Raw genomic sequence first — 26,229 nt, 5'->3', positions numbered from 1 at the left:
AAATAAATGGATCTCCAATAAGAAGACTGACGCTGATGGTAATGCTACTATTTGCAAAGCTCGACTTGTTGCAAAAGGTTTTCGACAAGTTCAAGGAGTTGACTATGATGAGACTTTCTCACCCGTAGCAATGCCTAAGTCTGTCCGAATCATGTTAGCAATTGCCGCATTTTATGATTATGAAATTTGGCAGATGGATGTCAAAACTGCATTCCTTAATGATTTCTTGAGGAAGAGTTGTATATGATGCAACCAGAAGGTTTTGTCAATCCAAAGGGTGCTAATAAAGTGTGCAAGCTCCAGTGATCCATTTATGGACTGGTGCAAGCCTCTCGGAGTTGGAATAAACGCTTTGATAGTGGGATCAAAGCATATGGTTTTATACAGACTTTTGGAGAAGCCTGTATTTACAAGAAAGTGAGTGGGAGCTCTGTAGCATTTCTAATATTATATGTGGATGACATATTGTTGATTGGAAATGATACAGAATTTCTGGATAGCACAAAAGGATACTTGGATCAAAGTCTTTCAATGAAAGACCTCGGTGAAGCTGCTTACATATTAGGCATCAAGATCTATAGAGATAGATCAAGATGCTAAATTGGACTTTCACAAAGCACATACCTTGATAAAGTTTTGCAGAAGTTCAGAATGGATCAGTCAAAGAAAGGGTTCTTGCCTGTGTTACAAGGTGTGAAGTTGCTCTATAAGTCTATGAGGAGTTTTATATCTACGATAAATGTCGACCCCTAAAAATGAATGTCTTCAGTTGAAGACTTTGAAAATGAGGAAATTGGTGTGACCTTAAAGACTTTGATATTGATGCAAGGATTATGAAGCGTGAAGAATTTTGCTTCCATAGTTTCATTTTCTCTTTCTTGAGTCATAGAAAACACCACACTATTAAAGGGGGTCGAGGTAAAACTAAGGAAACACTTTCCATGGGATGCTCATCTCAAATCCTACACCTACCCAATCCTTTTCGAGTGAAGCCATTGGAAATCTCATACAGTTCAGTCAATTTCTTCAGTGACAGAGACAAAGATCTTCTGGTCTCTGAGGAATTTGTTCTGACAAAGGAGTTAAGAATTCGCCAGTGCGGATTTCCTACAAGTGAGGAACATGATAGCCCCGAGGAATTTGAGAGCTCAAATTTCGACCGTTGCTGTGCTAGGCGCCAGCTTTCCCAAAATATCTTATCCACCTAATGGTCATATCATTGAAGGGCATTTATGTCTTATCATGTCGGGCTGCTCCTACGATATAAATAGCCACCCCTACAACCACTAGTTGGTTGGATGCTCCGAGAGAAACTGACACTTGTCATTGAGAGCGTCCCATCCTCCGAGAACTTTGAGCGAAAATCATCAAGTAAGGAAAACCCCAAACATGTACAGCCCAAGTGATTGAGCATCATTGAAGAGATTGTTCCTGTGTGGAACCGATGCTTGTTACCTTTGAGGATTGTGCATCCTCCAGACGGTTAGGCGTCATGGTCTAGAGCATCCAAGAGGAATTGTGGATCGCCGAGTGACCGAGTATGTGAAGGTTTGGAAGTCACCTGAAGACTTACCATGAGTGATTGGGCAAGGGCTGTGTGACTTTACTCAAGGAGAATACGGTGAGGACTGTGTGTTCGGGATTGTGTGTCCTTAGGTTTAACTACCTAGCTGCTCCAACCAGACGTACAACTGCCACAGCCATTGGAACTAGTCTACCAAATCATCGTCTTCACCAAGCACTGGTTCTATTTCCTCAACCCTTTCATTTCCTCATTCATGTGTTGATGAACTTGATTGTTACTGCTTGAAGACTTTGGCTGAAGGCTTTCTCAATTTCCTCCTATTTCTTCAATCACCTTGTCTTTAGCCTGCTTATCCTGTCTTTCATGCTACCTGTGCTCTGTGTATGTTTGATTTCATCATGATGACTATGCTACTGCTTTTTTATGCATGTACTTATTCCGCTGTTAGTAGTTCGTTGCTTTGGAAATTCCTCACTTCGAATTTCCTTAGTGAAAAATTTGTAAAAATCACCTTTTCACCCCCCTCTAGTCGATATAATGCACTTTCAATTGGTACCAGAGCAAGGTACTCCCTTATTCTGTGTGATTTTGGTTTAACCACCTAGAGTTTTAGTTATTTCGACTGCAGGCATGATCAAGGTCTCGGCTGGGTGTCCTACCTTCGATGGGACGGACTACCCCTACTAGAAGAATAAGATGCACATGCATCTTGAGGCAATTGACAACGATCTCTGGTATGTTGTGGAAAATGGTGTTCCCTCTATCACTCCTTCCGTGAATGCTATTGATGTGAAGAGATTCAAGCAAGTCGATTCTCAAGCGAAGAATGTCATATATGTCCATCTGAGCAAAGGACGGTACGTCAGAGTGAGTGCTTTGGAGACAGCAAAGCTCATCTGTGATAGGCTGTCCAAGGTCAATGAAGGAGTCTCAACTCAATGTGACTCTCGAGTTGACGTTCTTGGCAATCTCTTCAACCGCTTCAAAAGACTTGACAAGGAAAACGTTCAGCAAACCTTTGATCGCCTCACTAACATCTCAAATGAGCTTGAAGCATTTGGTGCCACTGACATCAGTGACCATGAGGTGGTGAAGAAATTGCTGAGATCACTTGATTCCTCATTCGATACACTTGCAGTGATGATTCAAGAATGTGGAGATTACAATTCACTAGATCCTACTGATATCCTCAAGAGGCTAAATACTCATGAGTTCCAACTAGCTGAGAAGAGAGACCTCTATGGGCCAAACTATGGAAGATCACGCGCACTGAAGGCCAAGGTAGTTTCCGAATCTGAAGGAGAAGATTTTGATAGCAGCCTTGGTGATCCTAAAGAACTAAGCTAGGAGCTAGAAATGCTCGTGAGGAAATTCCAAAAGTTCTCAAGGCATGGTCGCTTTGGAAAATCTTCAAGAGGTGTTGACATGAGATCAGATTCCTCATCCCGCGATTACAAGAAGAGGACTTGCCACAAATGCAGGAAACCTGGCCACTACATTACTGATTGTCCTCAGTGGGCAAAGGAATCAATGAAGAAGAAGTACAAAGGTGCTAGTTTAGATGACTCAAAGAAGAAGAAATCTTCAAAGTCCTCATTGTCAAAATCTTCAAAGTCTTCATCTCACAAGAAGAGCGGTTCTAAAAAGGCTCAGGCATTTATTGGCAAGGAAATGGACTCTGAAGCTGAATCTGAGGAAAATGAGGAAGAGGAGGAATCTGAGGAGTCAGACTCTCGTGTGGCGAGCCTAGCCCTCGCTACTGCTTTCGTTAGCAAGTCCATCTTCAACACTGAGGAAAATGACTTCCCCAACACTGCTGACGACGGTGACGATGACTACATTCCCACCTATTGCTTCATGGCAAAAGGTGCCAAGGTACTAAAATATCCCTCCTCTGAATCTAGTGAGGATGAATCTGATGAAAATCTCAAACCTAGCTATTCCAAACTTGCTAAGATTGTTGTCAAACAACAAAAGGCTTCTGAAAAGGTTCAAAATCCGCTAGACAAAAGTGATGACCTGTTGGGTGAGGAAATGGATCGAATTCAAACTATGACTGATAATCTTCAGCGACTTCAGTCTAAGTTTGATAATCTTCAGAGTCATCATAACTCTCTCTTAGCCGATCATGAGAATCTTTCTTATGAATTTCTTAAAAGAAAGCAAGATCTTGAGAAGCTAAGGGTGAGTTATGAAGATCTTCAGAAGGAAAATGATTCATTGCTTGCTCAACAGACCAGTTCCGCTTAGCAAGAATTCATTCCACCATGTTTGAAATGCATTGCGCGTGAATCTGCTAATTCTTCACCTGAAAGTTCAAATGCTTCTATTGCTGCAAATTCTTCAACTGTCTTTGTGGTCACAAATTCCTCATCCGAGGATACCACAAGTGTCACTGACGATAATGCAGGGTTGAAGGAATTGTATGTGACAGACATATACAAAAGCCTCAAAGGGCATCAGGCTCTTTGTGATGTGCTTAAAAAGCATATCCTCAACAGAAACCCTAGGAAAGAGGATATTGCCTTTGAGAGGAAACTCAATGCTGATGGGACTAATAGCCCACAAGTATAGGGGATCGCAACAGTTTTCGAGGGTAGAGTATTCAACCCAAATTTATTAATTTGACACAAGGGGAGCCAAAGAATATTCTCAAATATTAGCAGCTGAGTTGTAAATTCAACCACACCTAACAGACTTAATATATGCAGCAAAGTATTTAGTAGCAAAGTAGTATGGAAGTAACGGTAACGGTGGCAAAAGTAACAGTAGCAGTTTTGTAGCAATCGTAATAGTGGCAACCGAAAAGTAACTTAGCAAAGATCAATATGAAACGAGCTCGTAGGCAATGGACCAATGATGGATAATTATGTCGGATAGCATTCATCATGCAAGAGCTATAACATACGGTGACACAGAACTAGCTCCAGTTCATCAATATAATGTAGGCATGCATTCGGGATATATTCATACGTGCTTATGGAAAAGAACTTGCATGACATCTACCCTCCCATGGCAGCGGGGTCCTATTGGAAACTAAGGGATATTAAGGCCTCCTTTTAATAGAGTACCAGACCAAGGCATTAGCACTTAGTAAGTACATGAACTCATTAAACTACGGTCATCACCAGGAAGTGTCTCGACTATTGTCACTCCGGGTTTGTCAGATCATAACACGTGTAGATTACTATAACTTGCAAGATAGGATCAAGAACACTCATATATTCATGAAAACATAATAGGTTCAGATCTAAAATCATGGCACTCGGGCCATGGGGACAAGCATTAAGCATGGCAAAGTCATAGCAACATCAATCTTAGAACATAATGGGTACTAGGGATCAAGCCCTAACAAAACTAACTCGATTACATGGTAAATCTCATCAAACCCATCACCATCCAGCAAGCCTACGATGGGATTACTCACGCACGGCGGTGAGCATCATGAAATTGGTGATGGAGGAAGGTTGATGATGACGATGGCGACGGATTCCCCTCTCCAGAGCCCCGAGCGGACTCCAGATCTACCCTCCCGAGGAAGAACCGGAGTTGGCGGCGGCTCCGTATCGTAAAACATGATGAATCCTTCTATCTGATTTTTTTCTCACCGAACATGAATATATGGAGTTGGAGTTGATGTCGGTCGAGGTCCAGTGGGCCCACAAGGACAGAGGGCGCGCCCTTGTGGCCAGGGTGTGGCCCCCTTCAGTTGATTCTTTCACCAATATTTTTTATTTATTCCAAAATTTATCTCCGTGAAGTTTCAGGTCATTCCAAGAACTTCTATTTCTGCACAAAAATAACACCATGGCAGTTCTGCTGAAAACAACGTCAGTCCGAGTTAGTTCCGTCCAAATCATACAAATTAGAGTCCAAAACAAGGGCAAAAGAGTTTGGAAAAGTAGATACAATATAGACTTATCAACTCCCCAATCTTAATCCATTGCTTGTCCTCAAGCAATTCAGTTGACAAACTAAAACTGATAAAGAAAAACTTTTACATACTCTATTTGATCTTGTTGTTGCAAATATGTAAAGCCAGCATTCAAGATTTCAGCAAAGATCATGAACTAACCACATTCACCATAACATTTAGATCTCACATTTACTCATATTAATGGCATAATCAACTAGCAAGTAATAATAATAAATCTCGGATGACAACACTTTCTGAAAACAATCATGATATGATATAACAAGATGGTATCTTGTTAGCCCTTTCTAAGACCGCAAAACATAAATGCAGAGCACCCCCGAGTCAAGGACTGACTAGACATCGTAATTCATGGTGAAAGAGATCCAATCACAGTCATACTCAATATCAATTAATAACAATGCGTACAAATGACAGTGGTGCTCTCTAACTGGTGCTTTTTATAAGAGGATGATGACTCAGCATAAAATTAAATAGGTAGGCCCTTCAAAGAGGGAAGCAGGGATTTACAGAGGTGCCAGAGCTCGAGTTTTGAAATAGAGATAAATAATATTTTGAGCGGCGTGCCTTTATTGTCAACATAACAACCAAGAGATCTCGGTATCTTCCATGCTACATACATTATAGGCGGTTCCCAAACAAAATGGTAAAGTTTATACTCCCCCACCATCAACAAGCACATTCCACGGCTGGTCCGAAACAACGGGTACCTTCCAACTAACAACAATCCTGGGGGAGTTTTGTTTGCAATTATTTTGATTTGATTTGAGAATGGGACTGGGCATCCCGGTTACCGGTCATTTTCTCGTGAATGATGAGTGGAGTCCACTCACCGTGAGAATAACCCACCTAGCATGGAAGATATAGATAGCTCTAGTTGCTACATGAGCGATTCAAGCAAACAAAACAGAATTTCATTTGAAGATTTAGAGTTTGGCACATGCAAATTTATTTGGAACGGCAGGTAAATACCGCATATAGGTAGGTATGGTGGACTCATATGGAACAACTTTGGGGTTTATGGAAGTGGATGCACAAGCAGTATTCCCGCTTAGTACAGGTGAAGGCTAGAAAGAGACTAGGAAGCGACCGACTAGTGAGCGACACAGTCATAAACATGCATTAAGATTAACCAACACTGAGTGCAAGCATGAGTAGGATATAAATCACCATGAACATAAATATCGTGGAGGCTATGTTGATTTTGTTTCAACTACATGCGTAAACATTTGCCGAGTCAAGTCACTCGAATCATTCAAAGGAGGATAACATCCTATCATACTACATCACAACCATTTTAATAGCATGTTGGCACACAGTATAAACCATTATAAACTCTCAGCTAATTAAGCATGGCATGAGTAACTATAATCTCTAATTGTCATTGCAAACATGTTTCATTCATAATAGGCTGAATCAGGAACGATGAACTAATCATATTTACAAAAACAAGATAGGTCGAGTTCATACTAGCTTTTCCTTATCTCAATCATTTCATCATATATCATCATTATTGCCTTTCACTTGCATGACTGAACGGTGTGGATAATAATAATAGTGCACATGCATTGGACTAAGCTGGAAGCTGCAAACATTTATTCAAAGGAGAAGACAAGGTAATGCACGCTCTTTGTTAGATCAACAATAATGCATATGAGAGCCACTCATCATTTTCATCGTGATCTTCTCCTCTCTACCCCCAAAGAGAAGAAAAGAATTTCAAAGAACAAGAAAAAATATTTACACAGGATAGCTCCCAATGAGCAAAAGAAGAACGAGAAATCTTTTTGGATTTTCTTTAATAGTACTACTAAGCAAGCATGAAAAGTAAACTAGCTATAAGCTACAACTAATTTTTTTTGTTTTTCTCAAAGTTTTTCAAACACACAAGAAGGAAGCGAGAAAAGAAAACAAACTAGCATGGATAGTACAATGAAAAAGTATGAACACCGACAACTAGAATAAGTGTGTGAACATGAATGTAATGTCTGTGAGAAATATGTACTCCCCCAAGCTTAGGCTTTTGGCCTAAGTTGGTCTAGGCCCATGGATCAAAGTAGCCCTCTTCGGTGTACTGAGAAGGATCCTGGGGGTTCCACTAGTTGGCAAGCTCCTGCAGCTCCCACTAATAAATAGACTCCTGGTAAGGGTCGGGTGATGGCTCTGGCTCAGGATTTGGGGATCGTGTCCGCTCCCGGTATGCATGAATGTCCGCGGGCATGATGAGGTATGTGCCTGAATGAATATTAAACAAAGAAGGTGCAGGCAAGGTAATAATCTGACAAGTCCTTTCACTAAATACCAGGTTATAAATGAGTCTCTTTTCCTTATCATAGCGAATAAAATCATGTGCTACCATACTGTTATAGTCTAAGTAAATAGTGGGTAGCAACATCTCCTCTTTCTCATCATGCCTAATAGGTACCTCAAAGCGTCTAGCAAGGCGGGAAGCATAGATACCTCCAAAGATAGGACCCTTTTGTACGGTTTGAACTCCACCGTTTAGCAACCATAGCGCCTAAACTGAAAGTTCTATCATGAAGTAAAGCATGGCGCAAAATGGCAAGGTCAGGAGCACTAAGATCTCCACTGTCTCCGCGACCAGTTAAACATCTACCAGCAAATAATGAGTAGTAGCGCAGAACAGGAAAATGTAAACTAGACACTCTCGCTTCTGACACCTTTCTCCTTTCCCCTACGGTAACTTAACAATAAAATCTTCCACATCTCTAGGACGTGGTTCCTCGATGCTGCCCTCAAAAGATATCTTGCAAACCTCACAAAAATCATAGAGCGGCATCTCCTTATACTCATCATATAAATAAAATTCTACCGAGGGTGGTGATCTCCTAGCATGAAAGTGAAAATTTCGCATGAAAGTATTAGTGAGTAGGAGATATTGTTCACAATGGTCGTGGAGGAAGTCAGTGATGCCTGCATTCTCAGCCAAATAATAGAAATCCTCATAAATTCCGGCTGCCTCCAAGAATGCATCACATGGCCATTCACACGGTCGGACCTCCGCAGTGCGAGGAAGGTTGTACTTGGGTTTTTCACTCTCTTCATTCTCCTTTTCCTTCGAACCCCGGCTCTAGGAGCCTCTCAACAATCTCCTCAACATTTCCTTCCTCTGAAATTTTCTGAAATTTTTAGTGACTCAAAATAAAATTGAACCAAACTCAACGAGATTGATAGCAACTACTCCTACAAGTGCCTAGAGATTATATCATGCATCAAAACTACCTTGGACCATATAAATTTGACATGCAAGCTCAAGAACAGGGTCACCACAACAGCAAAAACTTGCAATAAATAAAGCACTATAAAAAAACTAATTGGACCACTGGACGAGTCACATACCGAAAAAACAATCCCCCAAAGCAGTTTTGTGAATGGAGCTTTGAGCAAGGAGATAGAAAATGGCAGCAAAATGAGCAAGAACACGAGTTTGAGCTACGAGATGATTTGTTTTGGAGGAAGACAAACTGGATGGCTACTGGAATAAGTGGAGGAGAGCCACATGGGGCCCACAAGATAGTGGGGTGCGCCAAGGGGGTAGGGCGCGCCCTCCACCCTTGTGGCTACCTGGTGTGGCCCCCTGGTGTGTTCTAAGTGTCGGAAATTCTCAAATATTCTACAAAAAATCATACTATATTTTCAGGGCATTTGGAGAACTTTTATTTTCAGGGTATTTTTTATTGTAAGGATATTTTAGAAAACAGACAGAAACTACTATTTTGCTTTATTTAATCTAAATAATAAAAGTAAAAGGAGGGTACATAAAGTTGTGCTTCCTAAATTCATCCATCTCATGCTTATCAAAAGGAATCCACTAATAAGGTTGATCAAGTCTTGTCAACAAACCTCTTTCAAATAACATGAAACCGGAGAATTTTTGAATAACACTAAGTTACCTCAATGGGGATATGCATGTCCCCAACAATAAGAATATCATATTTCTTTTTGACAGTAGGAAGAGGGAATTCAAAACCTCCAATAGTAATAGTTGAAATTATTCCAACAGAATTGATACTATGAACTTGAGGTTGTTTCTTTGGAAAGTGTACCGTATGTTCATTACCATTAACATGAAAAGTGGTATTGCCTTTGTTGCAATCAATAACAGCCCCTGCAGTACTCAGAAAGGGTCTACCAAGGATGATCAATATACTATCGTCCTTGGTAATATCAAGAATAACAAAGTCCGTTAAAATAGTAACATTTGCAACCACAATAGGCACATCCTCACAAATACCGATGGGTATAGCAGTTGATTTATCAGCCATTTGCAAAGAGATTTCAGTATGTGTCAGCTTATTCAAGTCAAGTCTACGATATAAAGAGAAAGGCATAACACTAACACCGGCTCCAAGATCACATAAAGTAGTTTTAACATAGTTCCTTTCAACAGAGCATGGTATAGTTGGTACTCCTAGATCTCCAAGTTGCTTTTGTATTCCACCCTTAAAATTATAATTAGCAAGCATGGTGGAAATTTCAGCTTTCGGTGTCTTTCTTTTATTTCCAACAGTATCTTTCATATACTTAGCATAAGGAGGCATTTTAAGCATATCAGTCAAACGCATACGCAAAAAGATAGGTCTAATCATTTCAGAAAGTGCTCAAAATCTTCATCAATCTTTTTCTTGGATGGCTTAGGAGGAAAAGGCATGGGATTCTGAAACCATGGTTCTCTTTCTTTACTGTGCTTTCTAGCAATGAAGCTCTCTTATCATAATGTTGATTCTCTGATTGTGGGTTATCAAGATCAATAGCAGGTTCAATCTCTACATTATTATTATTACTAAGTTGAGATCAACATGAACATCATCATTAACATTATCACTAGGTTCATGTTCATCACCAGATTGTGTGTTAATAATCATTCGGATTCTCAGGTGTGTTAATAACAGGTTCACTAGAAGCATGCAAAGTCCTATCAATATTCTTTTTCTTTTTATTAGTAGGACTAGGTGCATCAGAATTAATTCTCTAATAATCTCGTTCAACTCTCTTAGGATGGCCCTCAGGATACAACGGTTCCTGGGTCATTTTACCACCTCTAGTCATAACCTTAGCAGCATTTTCATTGTTCTTATTATTTAACTCATTGAGCAAATCATCTTGCGCCTTAAGTACTTTTTCTACTTGAGTTGTAACTATGGAAGCATGTTTAATAATAAGCTTAAGAATATTATTAACTCTAGACATATAATTACTCAAGTGTTCAACCATATAAGCATTACGTTTCAGTCGTCTACCAACATAAGCATTGAAGTTTTCTTGTTTAACAATAAAGTTGTCAAATTCATCCAAGCATTGACTGGTAGACTTATTATGAAGAATATCACCTTCATCAAATCTATAGAGAGAATTTACCTTTACTACCTGTGTCGGGTTATCAAGACCATGTATTTTTCAATATGCGGTAAATTCTTAACATCTTCAGCTTTAATACCTTTTTCTTTCATAGATTTCTTTGCCTCTTGCATATCTTCAGGACTAAGAAATAGAATACCCATTTTCTTTGGAGTTGGCTTAGGGGTTTGTTCAGGAAGTGTCCAATCATTATCATTACTCAATATATTATTCAATAGCAATTCAGCTTGCTCAACAGTTTGTTCCCTGCAAACACAACCAACACAACTATCTAGGTGGTCCCTAGAAGCATCGGTTAGTCCATTATAAAAGATATCAAGTATTTCATTGTTCTTGAGAAGACGATCAGGCAAAGCATTAAGTGATTGGAGAAGCCTCCCCCAAGCTTGTGGGAGACTCTCTTCTTCAATTTGCACAAAGTTAAATATTTCCCGCAATGCAGCTTATTTCTTATGAGTAGGAAAATATTTTGCAGAGAAGTAGTAAATCATATACTGGGGACTAAGCACACAACCAGGAGCAAGATAATTAAACCATATCTTAGCATCACCCTTTAATGAGAAAGGAAACAATTTAAGAATGTAGTAATAGCAAATTTTTTCCTCATGAGTAAATAGGGTGGCTATATCATTTAGTTTAGTAAGATGTGCCACAACAGTTTCAGATTCAGAACCATGGAAAGGATCGGATTCAACCAAAGTAATTAACTCAGGATCAACAGAGAATTCATAATCCTTATTAGTAACATAAATAGGTGAAGTGGCAAACACAGGATCATATTGCATTCTAGCATTCAAATACTTTTCTTTCAGCTTAGCTAACAGTTTTTTAAGATCATATCTATCATTGCAAGCAAAGAAGTCTCTAGCAGTTTCTTCATCCATAATATAACCCTCAGGTACAACAGGAAATTCATATCTAGGGGGATAATCTTCATCATCACTTTCATTAATATGATCAGTTTCAGTAATTTCATTCTCTCTAACCTTGGCAAGTTGTTCATCAAGAAATTCACCTAGTGGCACAATATTATCAAGCAGAGAAGTAGTATCATCATAAGCATCATGCATAGAAAAAGTGGCATCATTAATAACATGCGACATATCAGAATCAATAGCAGGTGTAGGTGTCACAAGTTTACTCAAAACAGAAGGTGAATCAAGTGCAGAGCTAGATGGCAGTTCCTTACCTCCCCTCATAGTTGAGGAAAAAATCTTGGTTCTTTGATTCTTCAAATTCCTCATAGTGATCAACAGATATAAACCCCAAGTGACTCAGAGAATAGAGCTATGCTCCCCGGCAATGGTGCCATAAAAAGGTCTTGACAACCCACAAGTATAGGGGATCACAACAGTTTTTGAGGGTAGAGTATTCAACCCAAATTTATTGATTTGACACAAGGGGAGCCAAAGAATATTCTCAAGTATTAGCACCTGAGTTCTCAATTCAACCACACCTGAAAGACTTAATATCTGTAGCAAAGTATTTAGTAGCAAAGTAGTATGGAAGTAACGGTAACGGTGGCAAAAGTAATAGTAGCAGTTTTGTAGCAATCGTAACAGTGGCAACAGAAAAGTAACTTAGCAAAGATCAATATGAAATGAGCTCATAGGAAATGGATCAATGATGGATAATTATGTCGGATAGCATTCGTCATGCAACAGTTATAACATAGGGTGACACAGAACTAGCTCCAATTCATCAATATAATGTAGGCATGTATTCCGAATATAGTCATACGTGCTTACGGAAACGAACTTGCATGACATCTTTTGTCCTACCCTCCCATGGCAGCGGAGTCCTATTGGAAACTAAGGGATACTATGGCCTCCTTTTAACAGAGTACCGGACCAAAGCATTAGCACTTAGTAAATGCATGAACTCCTCAAACTACGGTCATCACCGCGAAGTGTCCCGACTATTGTCACTCTGGGTTTGCCGGATCATAACACGTAGTAGGTGACTATAACTTGCAAGATAGGATCAAGAACACTCATATATTCATGAAAACATAATAGGTTCAGATTTGAAATCATGGCACTCGGGCCCTAGTGACAAGCATTAAGCATGGCAAAGTCATAGCAACATTAATCTTAGAACATAATGGATACTAGGGAACAAAACTAACTCGCTTACATGGTAAATCTCATCCAACCCATCACCGTCCAGCAAGCCTATGATGGGATTACTCACGCACGGTGGTGAGCATCATGAAATTGGTGATGGAGGATGGTTGATGATGATGATGGCGATGGATTCCCCTCTCTGGAGCCACGAACGGACTCCAGATCTGCCCTCCCGAGGAAGAACAGGGCTTGGCGGCGGCTCTGTATCGTAAAACACAATGAATCCTTCTCTCTGATTTTTTCTCTGCAAACATGAATATATGAAGTTGGAGTTGAGTCGGTGGAGGTCCAGGGGGGCCACAAGGACAGAGGGCGTGCCCCCACCCTTGTGGCCAGGGTGTGGTCTCCCTTCAGTTGATTCTTTCGCCAATATTTTTTATTTATTCCAAAAGTTATCTCCGTGAAGTTTCAGGTCATTCCGAGAACTTTTATTTCTGCACAAAAATAACACCATGGTAGTTCTACTGAAAACAACATTATTCCATGTTAGTTCCATTCAAATCATGCAAATTAGAGTCCAAAACAAGGGCAAAAGAGTTTGGAAAAGTAGATACGATGGAGACATATCAGGGACCGACTGGAAACCTGAGCAGTGTCCAAAACCTCATGGGTTGCTGCGAAAGGACCTCTCGTAGGTCCATCCACTTTATTTGGATTTACTTGTGAATCTTCATATTCATCTGATGAGTCATTTGACTCCAACTATAAACTAATCAAAAATAAGAATGGTGAAGTATTTGCTAGATATGTTGGTACTAACTGTAGGAATGGTCCCCCTATGAAGAAAATCTTGGTTCCCAAAAGGTGCCTTGAAAATCTTTAGGTGAATGTCCTCATGACACCACCTGTGAAGAATAGGAACCCCAGATCAAATTCTTCATATGGACCAAAGTCTTCAAATGGATCCAAGTCCTGATACAGACCAAATTCCTCATATGGATCAAATTCCTCAAATGGATCCAAATCCTCATATGATCATTATCGTGCTAATGCTTTTATTTCGCAGGGAAAATCTAAGAGTTATGAATATGTGCATTATTCTTCAAATCACTATGTTCATAAGTCCTTGAAGAATTTCTATGCTTATTCATATTCTTACTCTAACCCCTCTTCTGTGAAACGAAGTGCACTAGCTTCAATGCCACCTTTATCTTATGGATCTCGCAGAATGATGAACTCTTTATACACCTCTAGATGTGGGTGGTGAAGAAAAAGAACTAATCTCTTATGCAGGGTCAGGTCTCCAGACGAACTTAAACATCTGAAGAATTTGCTAGAGACCTAGATATGCTTGAAAGGACGCAAGCTAACCATGAAGAAATGAATTACTCATTTCTCACGTCCTTATACTGCTATATCTGTTGTGTTGCTTGATGAAATTCAATCTGATGAATTAGATGTCATATTCTTCACTAATGAAGTATATGAGTTCCTAAGATGCACTAATTCATCTGCAGGATGATCAACCAAAAGCTACTGAGCAACAATGGATGTACAAATCACATGACCGGTGACAAGAATTATTGATGGACACTACTTTATCTCCATCGCATCTGAAACATATCACCTATGCTGACAAAGGCAAAAGCAAGGTATTGGGTCTAGGTAGGGTTGCGATCTCAAAGGATAAACACATGGACAAAGTCATGCTTGTCGAGTCCTTAGGATTCAACCTCATGTCTATTTAAATGCTTTGTGATCTTGATATGGTTGTCGTCTTTGGCAAATATCGTTGCATTGTCCTCATGGAATCTGACAATTCCAAAGTCTTCGAAGGCTTTAGGAGAGGAGACTTGTATATTGTTGATTTCTTTGTAGGACCACAGCCCGCCACATGTCTACTTGCAAAAGCTTCAGAAGGCTGGCTATGGCATCAACGACCAGGTCATGCTGGCATGAGGAACTTACATACACTCGCGAAGAAGAAGCACGTCATTGGCATCGAGGGTGTCGAATTCGTCAAAGACCATCTTTGTGGGGCTTGTGAGGCTAGAAAGATGACAAGAGCCAAGCATACCTCGAAGACTATCATGACTACCACTCGTCCCTTTTAATTGCTTCACATGGATCTCTTTGTCCCTACTCATTATGCCACACTAACAGATGCAGCATATCTGTATGCCTTTGTTAGTGTTGATGACTATTCTCGCTACACCTGGGTGCATATCATCACTTACAAAACTGAAGTGCAGGAAGTCTTCAAACGATTTTCCTCAAGGGCCTCGACGAACTTTGATGTGAAGATCAAGCATATTCGGAGTGACAATGGGACCGAGTTCAAGAATACTAGACTTGATGACTATCTTGATGAACTTGGTATTACTCACGAGTTATCTCCCCTATACACTCCTCAGCAGAATGGCATCGTGTAGCGCAAAAACAGGACTCTTGTTGAGATGGCTCACACTATGCTTGATGAATACAAGGCACCTCCTCGCTTCTGGCCTGAAGCTATTAATACTGCATGCCACATCATCAACAGGGTATATCTTCATAAATTCTTCAAGAAGACCTCATATGAACTACTCACTGACAAGAAACGCAATGTGAGTTACTTCAAAGTCTTCGATGCTAAATTTTGGATTAGAGAACCTCATCACAATTCTAAATTTGCACCGAAAGCACGTGAAGGTTTTATGCTTGGTTACAGAAAGGACAGGCACACCTACAGAGTCTTCAACACCTATCACCACAAGGTTGTTGAAACTGTACATGTGCGGTTTGATGAAACTAACGGCTCGCAAAGAGAGCACCTACCTCCTATGCTAGATGAAAAGTCACCTAAGAAATCCATGAAGTTCAAGGCTACTAAGGATGTCATGCCCACTGAAGAATCTGCAGAAGAAGTCATTCCAGAACGTGAAGAAAACCATGCTGGTGCATCTGAGGAAAATGACTCTGAAGAAAATGCTAAGCCCAATCAAAGTCGTCAACCTGCTCATCCCCGGGTTGCAAATGAAGTGCAAGTTGAGAGAATCATCGACGACATCAACGTACTACGTCCTCTCACACGCTCAAAAGCTTCACATTTGTCTAACTTTTGTGGGCACTTCACTTTTATCTTTATCATAGATCCCACCAAAGTTGATGAGGCATTTCTGGAGCCTGAGTGGATTCAAGTGATGTAAGAGGAATTACATCAATTCGAGCTCAACAATGTCTGGGAGCTTGTCAAGCGACCAGACCCACGCAAGCACAATATCGTCAGTACCAAATGGATATATCGCAACAAGCAAGATGAAAATGGCCTTGTGGTGAGGAATAAGGCTCGTCTTGTAGCTCAAGGCTACACACAGGTTGAAGGAATTGATTTCGATGAAACTTTTGCACCTGTTGCTAGATTTGAGGCTATTCACATATTCCTTGCTTATGCTAACCATCATAATATCATCTTATATCAAATGGATGTGAAAAGTGCATTCCTCAATGGTAAGCTTGAGGAAGAAGTATATGTTGTTCAACTACCAGGTTTTCAAGACCCTAAGCATCCTGACAAGCAAGCCCCTCGGGCGTGGTATGATACTTTGCAGGAATTCCTCATCAAGAAAGGCTTCAAACCCGTTCACTCGACCCAACTCTTTTCACCAAAACCTATGGTGATGAATTATTCGTGTGCCAAATATATGTTGATGATATTATCTTTGGTTGTACTAACCAACGTTACAGTGACGAATATGCCTATATGATGAGTGAAGAATATCAAATGTCTATGATAGGAGAATTGAAATTCTTCTTAGGTCTTGAAATTCGTCAACAATGCAATAACATCTTCATATCTCAAGAGAAATACCTCAAAGATGTGCTGAGGAAATTCTGCATGCAAGATTGCAAAGGTGTCAAAATCCCTATGCCCACAAATGACCACCTATGCACCGATGAAAATGGTAAAGACTTGATCAAAAGGTATACCGCTCCATGATTGGATCTTCATTGTATCTATGTGCATCTAGGCTAGATATTATGCTTAGTGTTTGCATGTGTGCCTGTTTTTAAGAGACGCCGAAGGAAACACACCATAAGGCTGTGAAACATATTCTTCGATATCTAGCTCACACTCCAACACTTGGGTTATGGTATCACAAGGGCTCGGTTTTTGATCTCATTGGATATTCTGACTCTAACTATGCTAGCGGTCGAGTGGATCTCAAGTCAACATCAGGCACATGCCATTTCCTCAGAAGATCCTTAGCATGTTGGTCTCGAAGAAACAGAACTGCGTATCACTCTCTACTATTGAAGCTGAGTACATTGCCGCTGGTTCTTGATGTGCTCAATTGCTATGGATGAAGCAAACCCTCAAGGACTATGGCATCAATATGAAGAATGCACCACTCTACTATGACAATGAGAGTGCCATCAATATTGCTCATAACCCAGTTCAGCACTCGAAGACAAAGCACATCTATATTCGTCATCATTTTCTTCGAGATCATGTGTTGAAGGGTGACATCTCCATCGACCACGTGAAGATTGAAGATCAGTTGGCCGATGATACGTCTCCAACGTATCTATAATTTATGAAGTATTCATGCCATGTTTAAATAGTTTTATATGATTTTGGTATGATTTGATTAGAACTAACCTGGACTGACGTTGTTTTCACCGTGGTGGTGTTTTTGTGCGGAAATAAAAGTTCTCGAAATGGGCTAAAAATCAATGGAGAATTTTTCCGGAAAATATAAAAAATACGGGAACAAAGAGTTACTAGAGGGGAGTCCCGTGGGCCCCACGAGGGTGGAGGGCGCCCCCTAGGGCGCGCTCCTGTGCCTCATGGACTCTCCGTGGGGCCCCCTAGCTTGTTCTCGACGCCAGTCTCTCCTATAAATACCCAAACCTCCAGAAAATAACCTAGATCAGAAGTTCCGCCGCCGCAAGCCTCTGTAGCCACGAGAAATCGATCTAGGCCCTCTCTGGAACCCTACCAAAGGGGGTCATCATCACCAGAGGCCATGGGGGAGGATCCCGGAGGGGCCATCATCGCCATGAAGGCCAAGGACCAGAGGGAGAACCTCTCCCCATCCAGGGGGGCATGGAGGAGGAAGCACAAGGGAAAGAACCTCTCCTACTCTCTCTCGGTGGCACCGGAGTGCCAACGGGAGGGGAATCATCGCCGCGGTGATCGTCTTCATCAACATCACCATCCTCATCTCTTTTACGTGGTCCACTCTCCCGCACCCCTCTGTAATCCCTACTTGAACATGGTGCTTTATGCCACATATTATGATCCAATGATGTGTTGCCAACCTATGATGTTTTGAGTAGATATCCTTTGTCTTTGGGTTGATTGATGATCTAGATTGGTATGAGTTGTATGTTTTGTTTTGGTGTTGTCCTATTATGCCCTCCATGTCGCGCAAGCGTGAGGGATTCCTTCTATAGGGTGTTGCAATACGCTCATGATTCGCTTATAGTGGGTTGCTTGAGTGACAGAAGCATAAACCCGAGTAAGGGGGTTGTTGCGTATGGGATAAAGGGGACTTGATATGTTAATGCTATGGTTGGGTTTTACCTTAATGATGTTTAGTAGTTGCGGATGCTTGCTAGAGTTCCAATCATAAGTGCATATGATCCAAGAAGAGAAAGTATGTTAGCTTATGCCTCTCCCTCATATGAAATTGCAATAGTGATTACCAGTTTTGTTAACAATTGCCTAGGACAATTCCGCACACTGAAATTCCGCACACCGACCCATCATTATTCCACACTCGCTATTTATAATACTTAAGTAATATATTCTAAATCTATGATAACAGCACCTACTTTTATATTTTAGCTCTCTGATATCATGCAAAATTATCCTCTTCATACCCAGAATGTAGTTTTATTTCTCGTTTCTAGTTGGAAGCAAACGCTCGGTGTACATAGAGTCATATTAGTGGCAGATAGGACCTGAGAGAATATTGATCTTGCCTTTATCTCCTTGTGGGTTTGACACTCCATACTTATCAGTTCCACCTTTGGGAATTGCTACGCTGATTCCCTGCACTTGGGGATTATCAAGCTCTTTTCTGGTGTCGTCGGCGGGGAGCAACAGCATGGGGTTGATATTCTCGTGTGTGCTTGTTTGCTTTCTTCGCTAAGTAGATTTTGTTTTTCCTTTTTGTTTCTGTTTAGTTGTGGGTGAAACATACAAAAAAATATTAAATGAATGAAAATACAAAAAGATTCACTTGCCTCATATGCCTAAAAAGTTTTGTTCAAAAAGGGAAGTGATTGGAAGGTTATGCATTGGGGAAGTGAGGGTCGACCGTGAACAGTTGTGTTCATGCTCATGGAAACAATGTATAATTTTTCATGGAATTTTTCCCTTGCATATATCCATTGTATTATAAAAATAATGTGCCAAGCTTTGGTTTTAGGATGATTAGATTGCTTGTTTACTATGTGTAGTACAAAAACAGAAACTTTGGCTGTAGCGCGTCAATTTACATTTTTTACTGGAAAATCAAATGAGTCTGAAACTTTTTGCACATTACTTCTGTACAATTTGTTTAAATTTTCATATGTTTTTTAGAATTTTTGGAGTTACAGAAGTATACTAAATTTCTAGATTACTACAGACTGTCCTGTTTGCTTATTTTGATGAATCTATGGGTAGTATCGGGGGGTATGAAGCATGGTGAAGTTTTGATACAGTAGATATAGTGCTAATATGAAATTGGAATGAGTTTGCAGCAGTACCTAAAGGTAGTGATTTGCTTTGTTATACTAACGGATCTCACAAAGTTTTTGTTAAGTTTTGTGTGGATAAAGTGTTCGAAGAACGAGGAGTTACCGATGTGAGAAGAATAAAGAGAGGCAAGAGTTCAAGCTTAGGGATTCCCAAGGCACCCCAAGTAAATATTTCAAGGATAATCAAGCATATAAGCTTGGGGATGCCCTTGTTGGCATCCCATCTTTCTTCTTCAACAATTATCGGTACCTCGGTTTTTGTTTTGTTCACATGATTTGTGTCCTTTGTGTTTTTCTTTTTCTTTAAGAACCATGCTTGTATGAGATAGACCTTCATTGATTTATAGAATGCTTCATGTGTTTCACTTATATCTTTTGCATATGATCTTATAGAATGCTCTTTGTGCTTCACTTAAATCTTTTGAGTATGGTTTTATAGACTGCTTCGTGTGCTTCACTTATATATTTTGAGCTTGGATGTTGGTTAGTCTATATTAATTGTAGAATGCTCACTGAACTTTACTTATATCTTTTGGAGTATGAATAGTACTATCATCGAAAGTGGGTTTGGAAGAGTGTCAACTTTAGGAATTAGTGATCCCACTATTTTGGAGGGTGTTGAATCTTAGTGTGATATTTATGGAAGTGGATTTGGATAGGTCTTGACTTTAGTTAGTAATGATTCCACTATTTCGGAAGAGGCTCCAGTTGATCATGAGAACAAAGTTGCTACCTATGATTGTTATTGTGATGACATGGATGCTATAAGGGAATATGTTAACCATGAAACTTGTCATCATCATTTTAATTTTCAATTGGATTGTGCCTCACATGATAGTTATTTTGTTGAGTTTGCTCCCACTATTCTGAATGAGAAGAATTTTGGTTATGTGGAGAGTAGTAAAATTTCTATGCTTGTAGATCATGAAAAGAATGCTTTATGTGATGGTTATATTGTTAAATTCATTCATGATGCTACTGAAAATTATTATGAGGGAGGAATATATGCTTGTAGGATTTGCAAAAATATCAAGTTTCCTCTTTATGTGGTTATAGTTTTGAAGTTATACTTGTTTTGCCTTCCTATGCTAGTTGATCCTTGTTCCTATAAATTGTGTGTTCACAAAATCCCAAGGCATAGGAAGAGGGTTAGGTTTAAATGTGCCAGACATATTCTTCATGATGCTCTCTTTATGTTTCAATTCCTATCTTTTATGTGAGCATCATTGAAATCATCATGCCTAGCTAAAAGGCATTAAAGAAAAGCGCTTGTTGGGAGACAACCCAATATTTACCCTTACTATTTTTTTGTGTTCACATGATTAAGCTACTGTATTAACCATGTATTATAGCTTTAGTTTCAATAAAGTGACAAGTAAGACCTTTGGGAAGACTTGGGTGAAAGTTAATGTGATCTTGCTGTAAAAAATAGACACTTTGCGCTCACGAGATTAGTTGTAATTTTTTACAGAAGATTGCTTTTGAGTTGATTCTTTTTGAATAAGATTAAAAGACAAATTCCTCACGTCCACCAATTTATTTCATAATTTTTGGAGTAGCAGAATTACGGTTGCTGTTCAGATCATTACAGACTGTTCTGTTTTCTGACAGATTCTATTTTCATTGCATAGTTTGCTTGTTTTCTAGTTTCTATGGCTTATATTTCTCAATATAAATTGTAGAAATGATATGGTACAGTAGGCATTGTGTGAGAACAATTATGAATCTTGTCTTTGACAGTACCAAAGTGAATGGTTTACTCTATATCATACTAACCCATCTCATGAAGTTCCGTTAAGTTTTGTGCGATTGAAGTTTTCAAGCTTTGGGTGAGATATCGATATGAGGAAAATAAGGAGTGGAAAGACCCTAAGCTTGGGGATGCCCAAGGCACCCCAAGGTAATATTCAAGGATGACTCAAGCGCCTAATCTTGGGGATGCCCCAGAAGGCATCCCCTCTTTCGTCTTCAAAACTATCGGTATACCTTACTCGGAGCTATATTCTTATTCGTCACATGATATGTGTTTTGCTTGGAGAATATTTTCAATTATACTTGATTTTTGAATAAAATATTTGGATCTAAAATCTTGAATGAAAAAGAATCCTCCCATGGCCATTTAATTATTTGACTACTTAGTGTTCTTCACTTATATCTTTTTGGAGTAGTTTGACATTTACTCACGTGCTTCACGTATATCCTATGAGTAAATGGTTGAATGAATTGAATATCATAGATATGAATTTATATATATGTTTCATATGCTTATAACATGGGGAGTAATGACTTCACACATAGTAAGTATAGGTAGTAAACTTATTGAAAGTTAGCAAACGCAGAACTGGTCACTTGAACAATTCATGAAAGAATATTAAAGGAAGAGAGATTTCACATGTAAATATACTATATTGGACATATTTTGTAATTGTGAGCACTCATTAAAATATAACATGCTAAAAGGTTGATGTTGGACAAGGAAGACAACTTAATAGGTCATGTTTTCCTATATCCGAAACGTTATATTGTCTTGGATCATCCAACATGTTGAGCTTGCCTTTCCCTCTCATGCTAGCAAAATTCTTTGCATCAAGTAGAGATACTACTTGTCCTTCCAAACATTCCTTAACCCAGTTTTTCCATGAGCGTCCACCATACCTACCTATGGATTGAGTAAGATCCTTCAAGTAAGTTGTCATCGGTGCATGCAATAAAAATTTCTCCTTAAATATGTATGATCTATTAGTGCGAAGAAAATAAGTTTTATACGAACCTGTGATGGGGAAGAAATAAAAGCGACGGACTGCAAAATAAAGGTCTTTATCACAAGCAGCAATATAAAGTGACATTCTTTCGCATTAAGATTTTGTGCATCCAACCATAAAAGTGCATGACAACCTCTGCTTCCCTCTGCGAAGGGCCTATATTTTACTTTTATCTTCTACCCTTATACAAGAGTCTTGGTGATCATCACCTTTCCTTTTTACACTTTTTCCTTTGGCAAGCACTTTGTGTTGGAGCGATCCGCATATATATATCCACTTGGATGTAGGTTTTTCATAAAGTATTATTGTTGACATTACCCTTGAGGTAAAAGGTTGGTAGGCAAAACTATAAGCCCCTATCTTTCTCTGTGTCCGATTAAAACTTTGAACCCATAAATATCACATGAGTGTTAGAAATTGTGAAAGATTAAATGATAGTTGAGTATGTGGAGTTTGCTGAATCAAAGCTCTTACATAGACCCTTCCCAAAAATAAGATGAATTTCAATAGTTTGATGACTAAGAGGATGGTTTGTTGGTTTTCAAGAAAGTTTATGATCTATACTTTAACATGTGAATAGCTTGTTACTTGATCATGAGAAGTGTTATGAGTTGAGCTACTGTTATGATATATAATGATGCTAGAAAAAGTGATTGAAACCATCATTAATCAAACTTAAGCACTTGCTAGCATTCGCACTTCATAAATTATTTCTTTTATCATTTACCTACTCGAGGACGAGCAGGAATTAAGCTTGGGGATGCTGATACATCTCCAACGTACCTATAATTTATGAAGTATTCATGCCATGTTTACAATAGTTTTATATGATTTTGGTATGATTTGATTAGAACTAACTCAGACTGACACTGTTTTCAGCAGAACTACCGCGGTGTTATTTTTGTGCAGAAATATAACTTCTGGGAATGCGCTGAAAATCAACGGAGAATTTTTCTATAAAATATAAAAATACTGGAACAAAGAGTTACTGGAGGGAAGTTCCGTGGGCCCCACGAGGGTGGAGGCCCCCCCCCAGGGCACGCCCATGTGCCTGTGGACTCTCCATGGGGCCCCCTGACTTGTTCTCGATGCCAATCTCTCCTATAAATACCCAAACCTCCAGAAAATAACCTAGATCGGAAGTTCCGCCACCGCAAGCCTCCGTAGTAACGAGAAATCAATCTAGGCCCTCTCTGGCACCCTGCCGGAGGGGGCCATCATCACCGGAGGCCATGGGGGAAGATCCCGGAGGGGTCATCATCGCCATGAAGGCCAAGGACCAGAAGGAGAACCTCTCCCCATCTAGGGGGGAGGCCATGGAAGAGGAATCAGAAGGGGGAGAACCTCTCCTCCTCTCTCTCGGTGGCGCCGGAGTGCCAATGGGAGGGGAATCATCTCCGCGGTGATCGTCTTCATCAACATCACCATCCTCATCTCTTTTACGCGGTCCACTCTCCCGCACCCCGCTGTAATCCCTACTTGAACATGGTGCTTTATTCCACATATTATGATCCAATGATGTGTTGCCATCCTATGATGTTTTGAGTAGATATCCTTTTTCTTTGGGTTGATTGATGATCTAGATTGGTATGAGTTGTATGTTTTATTTTCGTGTTGTCCTATTGTGCCCTCCGTATCGCGCAATCGTGAGGGATTCCCGTTGTAGGGTGTTGCAATACGTTCATGATTCGCTTATAGTGGGTTGCTTGAGTGACAGAAGCATAAACCCGAGTAAGGGAGTTGTTTGCGTATGGGATAAAGGGGACTTGATATGTTAATGCTATGGTTGGGTTTTACCTTAATGATCTTTAGTAGTTGCGAATGCTTGCTAGAGTTCCAATCATAACTGCATATGATCCAAGAAGAGAAAGTATGTTAGCTTATGCCTCTCCCTCATATGAAATTGCAATAGTGATTACCGGTTTTGTTAACAATTGCCTGTGACAATTTCGCACACCGACCCATCATTATTCCACACTCGCTATTTATAATACTTAAGTAATATATTCTAACTCTATGATAACAACACCTACTTTTATATTTTATCTCTCCGATATCATGCAAAATTATCCTCTTCATACCCACAATGTAGTTTTATTTCTTGTTTCTAGTTGGAAGCAAACGTTCGGTGTACGTAGAGTTGTATCAGTGGCAGATAGGACTTGAGAGACTATTGATCTTGCCTTTAGCTCCTTGTGGGTTCGACACTCCATACTTATCACTTCCACCTTTGGGAATTGCTACGATGATTCCCTGCACTCCATACACACACACACACATTTGAGTTTTCCATGTCCTCAACATCATTCACCTATTGCTAATTCTTCAAGTTGTTTTTTCTTCTAAGTGAATGTGATCGGACCTGTTCGCCCTCTATGCTAAACTCAACCCAGTCTGTTCACAAATTCTTCATGTGTGTTCTATTTGGAACCCGTTCAAAATCTTCACTGTGTCCTTGTCAGCTGAAGAATTTGCGAACGAAACACTAAAATTTTCATATCTAAATTTTTGGCTTTTGCCGCTCAAACCGTTCTGCATCCCACTACGGATTAAACTACTCACCCACGATCTACCATGATCTCCACCTCTCTTTACGTGGATGACACATGTCGCTAGGATGGCAAGGGTCAGGGGCATGTTCATCCAAGTTCTTCGGACGGGCAGTATTTCACCGTGGCTATAAATACCCCCTCCCTTCCTCATACTTCATTTACTCCGCTCAACCTCAACTCGCTCGAGCTCTTAGACCTAGCTCCACTGCTACACTCCATCATCGCCGGTGAGGAAGAGCTTCACTGCCTCGACCTCGTTGCCGTCGTACTCGCGTCAGCCATGGAAATCTTCACTCCGCCGCCATCGTAGTTGTCTCCCGCCGCCAAGTAAGGGCATGGGAGATCTGACGGACGAAGTTCTCCATCTCTACTCCCAGATCATCATATTCTTCATCCAGGGTAATTAAAATCTGATTTTACTGCCCTACTTTGATTCTCATGATTTCCACAAAATCTTCAAAAGGTGTTTATTCTTCAACTTCCCAATCCTTAAATACCCAGTTGCATCGGTACCTTGATTTATTTCTCTAAGCTGTGTTTTCTTCAAGATTCCTCAATTGTGTGGATTTTCCAATCTATACAACTCTGGAACCTAAGTCAAGAACGCTTAGTGAAATTCCTTAAGACATCCATGGTAAAATCCCTCAAACTTGTTTCTTTTCGAAAAAATTCTGGGAACGCATATGACCTCTCCAAATTCTTCGCACCTATAATTTGTTCACGGGTACAAAAATGTCTGCTGCTGAATCACTAGGTTCTCGTCAACTTAACTCATTTGCAGCGTTCCTCGATGCTAAATTGCATACTTCCTCAGAAACATCAATTGTTCAAAATCCTCAAGTTAAGAAGATGACAGATGGTAAAAAACCTCAGAAGGGAGGAAAAAAACCAGAGTCCAACACTGCCTTTGGGATGACATATATATTGGGTATTGTACTCCTGATGAGGAAATTCATGGCAAAGAAAACAAGAATCGGCGCAAAGTGCACATACAGAGGATTGAGAGAACATGGGCTAAGGAATGGAGGGAATATTGTTATGTTACTCCAAAGTACATGAAGAAATTTGCGGTTAACCCTCCGTGTCCAAGACCTCCATTGGCTCCAGGCCAAGAAGCTGATCCCTCAAGCATCAGACATGATGAGGAATTTCCCAAAGAATGGGCCAAGCGTCAAGCCAAATTGGCTAAAGTAGCAAAAGAAGCAGTGAAGAAATTCAATGAAGATTATGCTGCTGCTGCTGAGGCCTCTGCTAGCAAGCCTAAGAAGGCTTAGCTGAA

The sequence above is a fragment of the Triticum aestivum genome, chromosome 2B (genome assembly GCF_018294505.1).
Source record: "Triticum aestivum cultivar Chinese Spring chromosome 2B, IWGSC CS RefSeq v2.1, whole genome shotgun sequence".
Classification (NCBI taxonomy): Eukaryota; Viridiplantae; Streptophyta; class Magnoliopsida; order Poales; family Poaceae; genus Triticum; species Triticum aestivum.
This window is presented reverse-complemented; position numbering follows the sequence as displayed.